Below are 11,943 nucleotides of genomic sequence, written 5' to 3'. Positions count from 1 at the left end.
TTGGGTCGCTACAGCTACAGCTTCCTCCATCTTTTTTTTCCAGGGAATGCTACAGGTTCCTCTTTTGTTGCGAGATGCAAGAGCTTTTTTTTTTTTGACCCGGAGATGCAAGAGCTTTTAGTAACGTGCCAAGCCACGGTTGTCTAACAGAAGAGCCACGGAAAAATTGCTGTATCGAACATGATATTTTGCCAATATGACAATATCAAAACTTAACTTTGACAATTTCTGTAGAGGCTAGCAAGATATAACCTACCAATGGGTATTTGGCATGGGCAACCAACCAAGCATGCCTCTACCTAACAAATCCTGCCACCACTGGCCGTTTGTTGGCTTTGCCCGGCGGCATGAGGTGATGGTGGCAAAGGAAGCACAATAGTCGGGGTGCTGGCTGCGGCTACAAGAAAAGCTTAAGGCTCGTGAGCCGCTCGAGATTGACTTATATTTTGGCTCGATTCGAGAAGAAATGAGGTGAGTATGAAACCTTTATGTAGCTCGATCGAGAAACGAGCTGATCTTGAGCCAATACCGGCTCGCTTGATTTTAGCTCAATGGCCCGATATCATATAATTATATTAAATAATTTTGATCTATAAAAAGAAATGAGGCAATTTTTACCATATATATGATGAAAAAATATGATGTATGTTGTGTATGATTTTTCTCCGTTTTACCTACTACCAAATATTGAAGCTTAATTAAGTGCGGAGAAAATTTATCCCCATTGTGATATGTGGTCAAACATGTGTTAAATATCATGTTATTTTAGCCCAAGTTCGAGAGCAAATGCACCTTTGCTTTTCTTTTGCTACATCCATGATCTCTTGCTATTAAGTATTCAGTTGAGAGATAACAATTTGAAATATGTAATGGTTTCTTATGTTATGTTGTGGTCTATCTTTTGAAATTTTGGGCTGCATTATGAAAGTATTATTTTATTTAGCTCGAAACTAGCTCAAGATCGAGTCGATATCATTACAAGCTGGGCATGAGCCACTTCTACAGCTCGACCTCGAGCTTCGCTTGGTTTGAGCTCGCTCAATTTTTAGTATACGTTGAGCTAAGCATAATCCAAGTCCCTCGAACTGGACTCGTTTGTAGCCCTAGCACCATCGACCACCCGTAACCACACCACCCGCTTAACCATGATTGCCCGCGCGCACCTGAGTCACACGCTCCTCCCACAAACGCCACGCCTCCCACCGTCCGGGCCGCCGCCCTACCATCCTACAACTCCACGACCAAGCAAGGCACCGACTTTGGTCTTACCGAACCCCAACCACCAACGGAGCTGCCAGTGACCATCCAGATCCCCATCCTTCCTGACCAGCCCCCCACCAGACATCTCATGTGTCTCCCCACCATGGTCGCCGTCTCGGACCACCGCCGGACCATGAACCACAGTACCACCCGCCAAGTGGAGAGCCGGAGCTGCCACCACCAGCAACCGTGGAGCCTCGGAGACGCCTTCACGTGTCGCCCACCGCCGACCAGGTCGCAACGCGCACACACTGCGGCCACCAGCCCCCACGGCAGATCTGGCCACCTCACATCCATCGGAGCAGAGCACCCGCAAACACCGCGCCACCTCTAGGCGGCAAGGGGGCGTTGAGCCGCCACCTTTTTTAATTTTTTTAGAAAAGGAGGATGGCCCCCGGCCTCTGCATCTGGGAGATGCATACAGCCACTTTATTGATTATTCTCGAGGACCTTACAAAGTATTACAAACAATATACCTGAATCCATCATCTTGGCAACATATGCCGCTACTCCTATCCATATGATGAAGGGATGCTAGCTGAGCCACTACCCAAACCACTCACCTAAGCCTAACATCAAAAGCCGGAAGCCCCAGCCGAGCCACATACCGGGTCTGGGGCACAATCCGGTCAGACGCACTCGTGTGTCGTCGCCGCCATCTTCCACAGGCCCGTCTTCAGATTATATTGAGGCTTCTACCCTGTCTGGCCACTCTGCCATCGACGTCACCATGACGCCAGACAGCTACCTCCTCCTGCGCGAGTCCAACTCCGCGCATCGGACGCCGAGCCTCCACAGCGTCATGCTGCCGATCTCCGCCACCATCAATGTGTGAGATGAAGTACCGCTCCACCATCCCCCTAGCCATCACTTGCTCCAAAACGATGCCCCCAGGAGGGAAAGCGATAAAACACCATCATCATCCGATCCGGATGACCCAGATCTAGGGTTTCCCCCGGAGCATCCCGAGCCTGATGATGCAGACTGCAACGACGATGCCTCGACAAGGGAACGGCATCTAAGACGCCGTCATCGTCCGCCATGACCGTAGTCGGCGCGATTTTCATCGGCAGTGGCTCCACCAGGCGTGTGCCACCGACGTCGCTGGTCCCTTCAACCGGAGTAAACTTCAAAACGATGGCCTAAAGAGGGACTACGAGCAAAATCGCCGTCATCGCTCGATCCCAAGGAGATCTAGGGTTTCCCCCGGAGATGCCCGCACTGTCAAGGATCAGACAAGGGTAGAATCTGTTGGAAATATGCCCTAGAGGCAATAATAAAAGTATTATTATATTTCAATGTTCATGATAAATGTCTTTTATTCATGCTATAACTGTATTATCCGGAAATCGTAATACACGTGTGAATACTTAGACCACAATATGTCCCTGGTGAGCCTCTAGTTGACTAGCTCGTTGTGATCAACAGATAGTCATGGTTTCCTGACTATGGACATTGGATGTCGTTGATAACGGGTTCACATCATTAGGAGAATGATGTGATGGACAAGACCCAATCCTAAGCATAGCATAAAAGATCGTGTAGTTCGTTTTGCTAGAGCTTTGCCAGTGTCAAGTATCTCTTCCTTCGACCATGAGATCGTGTAACTCCCGGATACCGTAAGAGTGCCTTGGGTGTATCAAACGTCACAACGTAACTGGGTGACTATAAAGGTGCATTACAGGTATCTCCGAAAGTATCTGTTGGGTTGACACGGATCGAGACTGGGATTTGTCACTCCGTATGATGGAGAGGTATCTCTGGGCCCACTCGGTAATGCATCATCATAATGAGCTCAATGTGACCAAGGTGTTGGACACGGGATCATGCATTATGGTACGAGTAAAGTGACTTGCCGGTAACGAGACTGAACAAGGTATTGGGATACCGACGATCGAGTCTCGAGCAAGTAACGTACCGATTGACAAAGGGAATTGCATACAGGGTTTGATCGAATCCTCGACATCGTGGTTCATCCGATGACAACATCGAGGAGCATGTGGGAGCCATCATGGGTATCCAGATCCCGCTGTTGGTTATTGACTGAGAGCGTCTCGGTCATGTCTGCATGTCTCCCGAACCCGTAGGGTCTACACACTTAAGGTTCGGTGACGCTAGGGTTATTAGGAAGACTAGTATGTGACTACCGAATGTTGTTCGGAGTCCCGGATGGGATCCTGGACGTCACGAGGAGATCCGGAAGGGTCCGGAGGTAAAGATTTATATATGGGAAGTTGTCAAACGGACACCGGGAAGTTTCGGGGTCATACCGGGGCCACCGGAAGGGTTCCGGGGGTCCACCGGGAGGGGCCACCCCTCCCGGGGGGCCACATGGGCTGCGTGGGGCAGGGAGCCAGCCCCTGGTGGGCTGGCCGCACCCCCTCCCTTGGGCCCATGCGCCTAGGGTTGAGGGGGGAACCCTAGAGGGGGCGCCCCCCTTGACTTGGGGGGCAAGCCACCCTCTCCCCTCTCCCCTAGGCCGCCACACCCCCCCTAGATGGGTTCTAGGGGGCCGGCCCCCTTCTCCCTTCCCCCTATAAATAGAGGGGTGAGGGGAGGGCAGCCGCACCACCCTCCAAGGCGCAGCCCTCCCCTCCCCAACACCTCTCCTCCTCCGTTGTGTGCTTGGCGAAGCCCTGTCGGAGTACTGCCTCTCCACCATCACCACGCCGTTGTGCTGCCGGTGGAGCTGTCTTCCTCAACCTCTCCTTTCCCCTTGCTGGATCAAGAAGGAGGAGACGTCTCCGTCCCGTACGTGTGTTGAACGCGGAGGTGCTGTCCGTTCAGCACTTGGTCATCGGTGATCCGAATCACGTCGAGTACGACTACATCATCACCTTGCAAGCTTCCACACGCGATCTACAAGTGGTATGTAGATGCAAACTCTCTCCCTTGACTCGTTGCTTAGATGAACTCATAGATGGATCTTGGTGAAACCGTAGGAAAATTTTTAATTTTCTGCAACGTTCCCCAACAGTGGCATCATGAGCTAGGTCTATGCGTAGTTCTCTTTGCACGAGTAGAACACAATTTTGTTGTGGGCGTGGATTTTGTCATCTTACTTGCCTCTACTAGTCTTTTCTTGCTCAACAGTATTGTGGGATGAAGCGGCCCGGACCAACCTTACACGTACGCTTACGTGAGACCGGTTCCACCGACTGACATGCACTAGTTGCATAAGGTGGCTGGCGGGTGTCTGTCTCTCCCATTTTAGTTGGAGCGGAATCGATGAACAGGGCCCTTATGAAGGGTAAATAGAAGTTGACAAAATCACGTTGTGGTGATTCGTAGGTAAGAAAACGTTCTTGCTAGAACCCAATTGCAGCCACGTAAAAGATGCAACAACAATTAGAGGACGTCTAACTTGTTTTTGCAGCGATTGATCATGTGATGTGATATGGCCAGAAGTTGTGATGAATGATGAATTGTGATGTATGAGATCATGTTCTTTGTAATAGGATTCACGACTTGCATGTCGATGAGTATGACAACCGGCAGGAGCCATAGGAGTTGTCTTTATTTTTTGTATGACCTACGTGTCATTGAATAACGCCATGTAAACTACTTTACTTTATTGCTAAACGTTAGTCATAAAAGTAGAAGTAGTCGTTGGCGTGACAACTTCATGAAGACACGATGATGGAGATCATGGTGTCAAGCCGGTGACAAGATGATCATGGAGCCCCGAAGATGAAGATCAATGGAGCTATATGATATTGGCCATATCATGTCACAACTATATAATTGCATGTGATGTTTATTATGTTTATGCATCTTGTTTACTTAGGACGACGGTAGTAAATAAGATGATCCCTTACAAAAAATTTCAAGAAGTGTTCTCCCCTAACTGTGCACCGTTGCTACAGTTCGTCGCTTCTAAGCACCACGTGATGATCGGGTGTGATGGATTCTTACGTTCACATACAACGGGTGTAAGACAGTTTTACACAGCGAAAACACTTAGGGTTAACTTGACGAGCCTAGCATGTGCAGACATGGCCTCGGAACACGGAGACCGAAAGGTCGAACATGAGTCGTATGGAAGATACGATCAACATGAGAATGTTCACCGACGATGACTAGTCCGTCTCACGTGATGATCGGACACGGGCTAGTCGACTCGGATCGTGTAACACTTAGATGACTAGAGGGATGTCTAATCTAAGTGGGAGTTCATAATTTGATTAGAACTTTATTATCATGAACTTAGTCTAAAACCTTTGCAAATATGTCTTGTAGATCAATGGCCAACGCTAATGTCAACATGAACTTCAACGCGTTCCTAGAGAAAACCAAGCTGAAAGATGATGGCAGCAACTATACGGACTGGGTCCGGAACCTGAGGATCATCCTCATAGCTGCCAGGAAACAATATGTCCTAGAAGGACCGCTAGGTGACGCTCCCGTCCCAGAGAACCAAGACATTATGAATGCTTGGCAGTCTCGTGCTGATGATTACTCCCTCGTTCAGTGCGGCATGCTTTACAGCTTAGAACCGGGGCTCCAAAAGCGTTTTGAGCTACCACGGAGCATATGAGATGTTCGAAGAGCTGAAACTAGTTTTTCAAGCTCATGCCCGGGTCGAGAGATATGATGTCTCCGACAAGTTCTACAGTTGTAAGATGGAGGAAAACAGTTCTGTCAGTGAGCATATCCTGAAGATGTCTGGGTTGCACAACCGTATGACCCAGCTGAACATTAACCTCCCAGATGAGGCGGTCATTGACAGAATCCTCCAGTCGCTCCCACCAAGCTACAAGAGCTTTGTGATGAACTACAACATGCAGGGGATGGAAAAGACCATTCCTGAAGTGTTCTCGATGCTGAAGTCAGCAGAGGCTGAAATCAAGAAAGAACATCAAGTGTTGATGGTCAATAAGACCACTAAGTTCAAGAAGGGCAAGGGTAAGAAGAACTTCAAGAAGGACGGCAAAGATGTTGCCGCGCCTGGTAAGCCAGTTACCGGGAAGAAGTCAAAGAATGGACCCAAGCCTGAGACTGAGTGCTTTTATTGCAAGGGGAAGGGTCACTGGAAGCGGAACTGCCCCAAATACTTAGCGGATAAGAAGGCCGGCAACACCAAAGGTATATTTGATATACATGTGATTGATGTGTACCTTACCAGTACTCGTAGTAACTTCTGGGTATTTGATACCGGTGCCGTTGCTCATATTTGTAACTCACAGCAGGAGCTGCGGAATAAACGGAGACTGGCGAAGGACGAGGTGAAGATGCGCGTCGGGAATGGTTCCAGAGTCGATGTGATCGCCGTCGGCACGCTGCCTCTACATTTACCTACGGGATTAGTTTTGAACCTTAATAATTGTTATTTAGTGCCAAGTTTGAGCATGAACATTGTATCTGGATCTCGTTTAATACTAGATGGCTACTCATTTAAGTCTGAGAATAATGGTTGTTCGATTTATATGAGAGATATGTTTTATGGTCATGCTCCGATGGTCAATGGTTTATTCTTAATGAATCTCGAGCGTAATATTACACATGTTCATAGTGTAGATGCCAAAAGATTTAAAGTTGATAACGATAGTCCCACATACTTGTGGCACTGCCGCCTTGGTCACATTGGTGTCAAGCGCATGAAGAAGCTCCATGCCGATGGACTTTTAGAGTCTCTTGATTATGAATCGTTTGACACGTGCGAACCATGCCTTTTGGGCAAAATGACCAAGACTCTGTTCTCCGGAACAATGGAGCGAGCAACCAACTTATTGGAAATCATACATACCGATGTGTGCGGTCCAATGAGCGTTGAGGCTCGCGGAGGATATCGTTATGTTCTCACTCTCACAGATGACTTGAGTAGATATGGGTATGTCTACTTAATGAAACACAAGTCTGAGACCTTTGAAAAGTTCAAGGAATTTCATAATGAGGTAGAGAATCAACGTGACCGAAAGATAAAATTCTTACGATCAGATCGTGGAGGAGAATACTTAAGTCACGAATTTGGTACACACTTAAGGAAATGTGGAATCGTTTCACAGCTCACGCCGCCTGGAACACCTCAGCGAAACGGTGTGTCCGAACGTCGTAATCGCACCCTATTGGATATGGTGCGGTCTATGATGTCTCTTACCGATTTACCGCTATCATTTTGGGGATACGCTCTAGAGACAGCTACATTCACTTTAAATAGGGCACCGTCTAAATCCGTTGAGACGACACCGTATGAATTATGGTTTGGAAAGAAACCTAAGCTGTCGTTTCTGAAAGTTTGGGGATGCGATGCTTATGTCAAGAAACTTCAACCTGAAAAGCTCGAAGCCAAGTCGGAAAAATGCGTATTCATAGGATACCCTAAGGAAACTGTCGGGTATACCTTCTACTTAAGATCCGAAGGCAAGATCTTTGTTGCCAAGAACGGATGCTTTCTGGAAAAAGAGTTTCTCTCGAAAGAAGTAAGTGGGAGGAAAGTAGAACTCGATGAAGTACTACCTCTTGAGCGGGAAAGTGGCGCAGCGCAGGAAACCGTTCCTGTGATGCCCACACCAACTGAAGAGGAAAACAATGATGATGATCAAGGTACTTCGGATCAAGTTACTGCTGAACTTCGTAGGTCCACTAGGACACGTTCCGCACCAGAGTGGTACGACAACCCTGTCCTGGAAATCATGTTGTTAGACAACAATGAACCTTCGAACTATGAAGAAGCGATGGCGGGCCCGGATTCCAACAAATGGCTTGAAGCCATGAAATCCGAGATAGAATCCATGTATGAAAACAAAGTATGGACTTTGACAGACTTGCCCGATGATCGGCGAGCGATAGAAAACAAATGGATCTTTAAGAAGAAGATGGACGCGGATGGTAATGTTACAATCTATAAGGCTCGACTTGTCGCTAAGGGTTATCGACAAGTTCAAGGGATTGACTACGACGAGACTTTCTCTCCCGTAGCGAAGCTGAAGTCCGTCCGAATCATGTTAGCAATTGCCGCATACTATGATTATGAGATATGGCAAATGGACGTCAAAACGGCATTCCTTAACGGGCATCTTAAGGAAGAACTGTATATGATGCAGCCGGAAGGTTTTGTCGATCCTCGGAACGCTAACAAAGTATGCAAGCTCCAGCGATCCATTTATGGACTGGTGCAAGCATCTCGGAGTTGGAACATTCGCTTTGATGAGATGATCAAAGCGTTTGGGTTTATGCAGACTTATGGAGAAGCCTGCGTTTACAAGAAAGTGAGTGGGAGCTCTGTATCATTTCTCATATTATATGTAGATGACATACTCTTGATGGGAAATAATATAGAATTTCTGGACAACATTAAGGCCTACTTGAATAAGTGTTTTTCAATGAAGGACCTTGGAGAAGCTGCTTATATATTAGGCATCAAGATCTATAGAGATAGATCGAGACGCCTCATAGGTCTTTCACAAAGCACATACCTTGATAAGATTTTGAAGAGGTTCAAAATGGATCAGTCCAAGAAGGGGTTCTTGCCTATGTTACAAGGTGTGAGATTGAGCTCGGCTCAGTCACCGACCACGGCAAAAGATAAAGAAGAGATGAGTGTCATCCCCTATGCTTCAGCCATAGGATCTATTATGTATGCCATGCCGTGTACCAGACCCGATGTAAACCTTGCCGTAAGTTTGGTAGCAAGATACCAAAGTAATCCCGGCAAGGAACACTGGACAGCGGTCAAGAATATCCTGAAGTACCTGAAAAGGACGAAGGACATGTTTCTCGTTTATGGAAGAGACGAAGAGCTCGTCGTAAAGGGTTACGTCGACGCTAGCTTTGACTCAGATCTGGATGACTCTAAGTCACAAACCGGATACGTGTATATGTTGAATGGTGGAGCAGTAAGCTGGTGCAGCTGCAAGCAGAGCGTCGTGGCGGGATCTACGTGTGAAGCGGAGTACATGGCAGCCTCGGAGGCAGCGCATGAAGCGATTTGGGTGAAGGAGTTCATCACCGACCTAGGAGTCATACCCAATGCGTCGGGGCCGATCAAACTCTTCTGTGACAACACTGGAGCTATTGCCCTCGCCAAGGAGCCCAGGTTTCACAAGAAGACCAGGCACATCAAGCGTCGTTTCAACTCCATCCGTGAAAATGTTCAAGATGGAGACATAGAGATTTGCAAAGTGCACACGGATCTGAATGTCGCAGATCCGCTGACTAAACCTCTCTCGCGTGCAAAACATGATCAACACCAGAACTCTATGGGTGTTCGATTCATCACAATGTAACTAGATTGGTGACTCTAGTGCAAGTGGGAGACTGTTGGGAATATGCCCTAGAGGCAATAATAAAAGTATTATTATATTTCAATGTTCATGATAAATGTCTTTTATTCATGCTATAACTGTATTATCCGGAAATCGTAATACACGTGTGAATACTTAGACCACAATATGTCCCTGGTGAGCCTCTAGTTGACTAGCTCGTTGTGATCAACAGATAGTCATGGTTTCCTGACTATGGACATTGGATGTCGTTGATAACGGGATCACATCATTAGGAGAATGATGTGATGGACAAGACCCAATCCTAAGCATAGCATAAAAGATCGTGTAGTTCGTTTTGCTAGAGCTTTGCCAGTGTCAAGTATCTCTTCCTTCGACCATGAGATCGTGTAACTCCCGGATACCGTAAGAGTGCCTTGGGTGTATCAAACGTCACAACGTAACTGGGTGACTATAAAGGTGCATTACAGGTATCTCCGAAAGTATCTGTTGGGTTGACACGGATCGAGACTGGGATTTGTCACTCCGTATGACGGAGAGGTATCACTGGGCCCACTCGGTAATGCATCATCATAATGAGCTCAATGTGACCAAGGTGTTGGACACGGGATCATGCATTACGGTACGAGTAAAGTGACTTGCCGGTAACGAGACTGAACAAGGTATTGGGATACCGACGATCGAGTCTCGGGCAAGTAACGTACCGATTGACAAAGGGAATTGCATACAGGGTTTGATCGAATCCTCGACATCGTGGTTCATCCGATGACAACATCGAGGAGCATGTGGGAGCCATCATGGGTATCCAGATCCCGCTGTTGGTTATTGACTGAGAGCGTCTCGGTCATGTCTGCATGTCTCCCGAACCCGTAGGGTCTACACACTTAAGGTTCGGTGACGCTAGGGTTATTAGGAAGACTAGTATGTGACTACCGAATGTTGTTCGGAGTCCCAGATGGGATCCTGGACGTCACGAGGAGATCCGGAAGGGTCCGGAGGTAAAGATTTATATATGGGAAGTTGTCAAACGGACACCGGGAAGTTTCGGGGTCATACCGGGGCCACCGGAAGGGTTCCGGGGGTCCACCGGGAGGGGCCACCCCTCCCGGGGGGCCACATGGGCTGCGTGGGGCAGGGAGCCAGCCCCTGGTGGGCTGGCCGCACCCCCTCCCTTGGGCCCATGCGCCTAGGGTTGAGGGGGGAACCCTAGAGGGGGCGCCCCCCTTGACTTGGGGGGCAAGCCACCCTCTCCCCTCTCCCCTAGGCCGCCGCACCCCCCCTAGATGGGTTCTAGGGGGCCGGCCCCCTTCTCCCTTCCCCCTATAAATAGAGGGGTGAGGGGAGGGCAGCCGCACCACCCTCCAAGGCGCAGCCCTCCCCTCCCCAACACCTCTCCTCCTCCGTTGTGTGCTTGGCGAAGCCCTGTCGGAGTACTGCCTCTCCACCATCACCACACCGTCGTGCTGCCGGTGGAGCTGTCTTCCTCAACCTCTCCTTTCCCCTTGCTGGATCAAGAAGGAGGAGACGTCTCCCGTCCCGTACGTGTGTTGAACGCGGAGGTGCTGTCCGTTCAGCACTTGGTCATCGGTGATCCGAATCACGTCGAGTACGACTACATCATCACCTTGCAAGCTTCCGCACGCGATCTACAAGTGGTATGTAGATGCAAACTCTCTCCCTTGACTCGTTGCTTAGATGAACTCATAGATGGATCTTGGTGAAACCGTAGGAAAAATTTTAATTTTCTACAACGTTCCCCAACAGAATCCCGGCGGATCTGCCCAGCTGCCGACGAGTCGCACCCGCCACTGTGCCGACGGCAGACCAGCGATCAAGGCCCATGCTTGGGCATAGATCCGGCGGCGTCGCCGCGAACTGGTCCGGTCACGCCGCCGCCGTCCCTGGTGACCGCGACGCACCAGATTGTGAGGTCTCCTGCCGCGGGGGAGCGAAGTCGCCGAGGCGCCGCCACCACCCGCCGTGGCGTCCGGCCCGCCGCCACGCTCTGGCTCGGGGGCGCCGGCCCGCGCCAGCCCCACGCGAGCGAGAGGGCCCGAGTCCCCGCCGTCGCCGGCGACGACCAGGCTTCGCCTGGCCGCACCCTTGGGCGGCGGCGAGGGAAGAGGAGGAGGAGTGGGGGAGGGCCGGCCGACGGGATCTAGGGGCCTCCCGGCCGCCCACGCGGGGGTGACTCAGGAGGGGAGAGGGGCGACTCGGGAGGGCGAAATTTATGTGCAGGGACTCAAGGTTACAAAGTTTCCCCTGTTGAGCCGTCACCTAACGACGCAGTCACCACCGAGCGCACCTGAAGCTGCATCGTCGAGCCCCGCCATAGCCCGACGCCTCTGATTCCTGGCCGGACCGCACCAACGGGGGATCCATGCAGAGGGGAAGAAGTGGTCCCGCCGTCGCCTACACCGGGCAGGCTTTGCCCGGCAGCGCCTCTAGGCGGCAGCGAGGG

Source organism: Triticum aestivum, chromosome 1A, assembly GCF_018294505.1.
Source record: "Triticum aestivum cultivar Chinese Spring chromosome 1A, IWGSC CS RefSeq v2.1, whole genome shotgun sequence".
NCBI lineage: Eukaryota > Viridiplantae > Streptophyta > Magnoliopsida > Poales > Poaceae > Triticum > Triticum aestivum.
The sequence above is the reverse complement of the archived record's forward strand: the minus strand, read 5'-3'. Positions refer to the sequence as shown.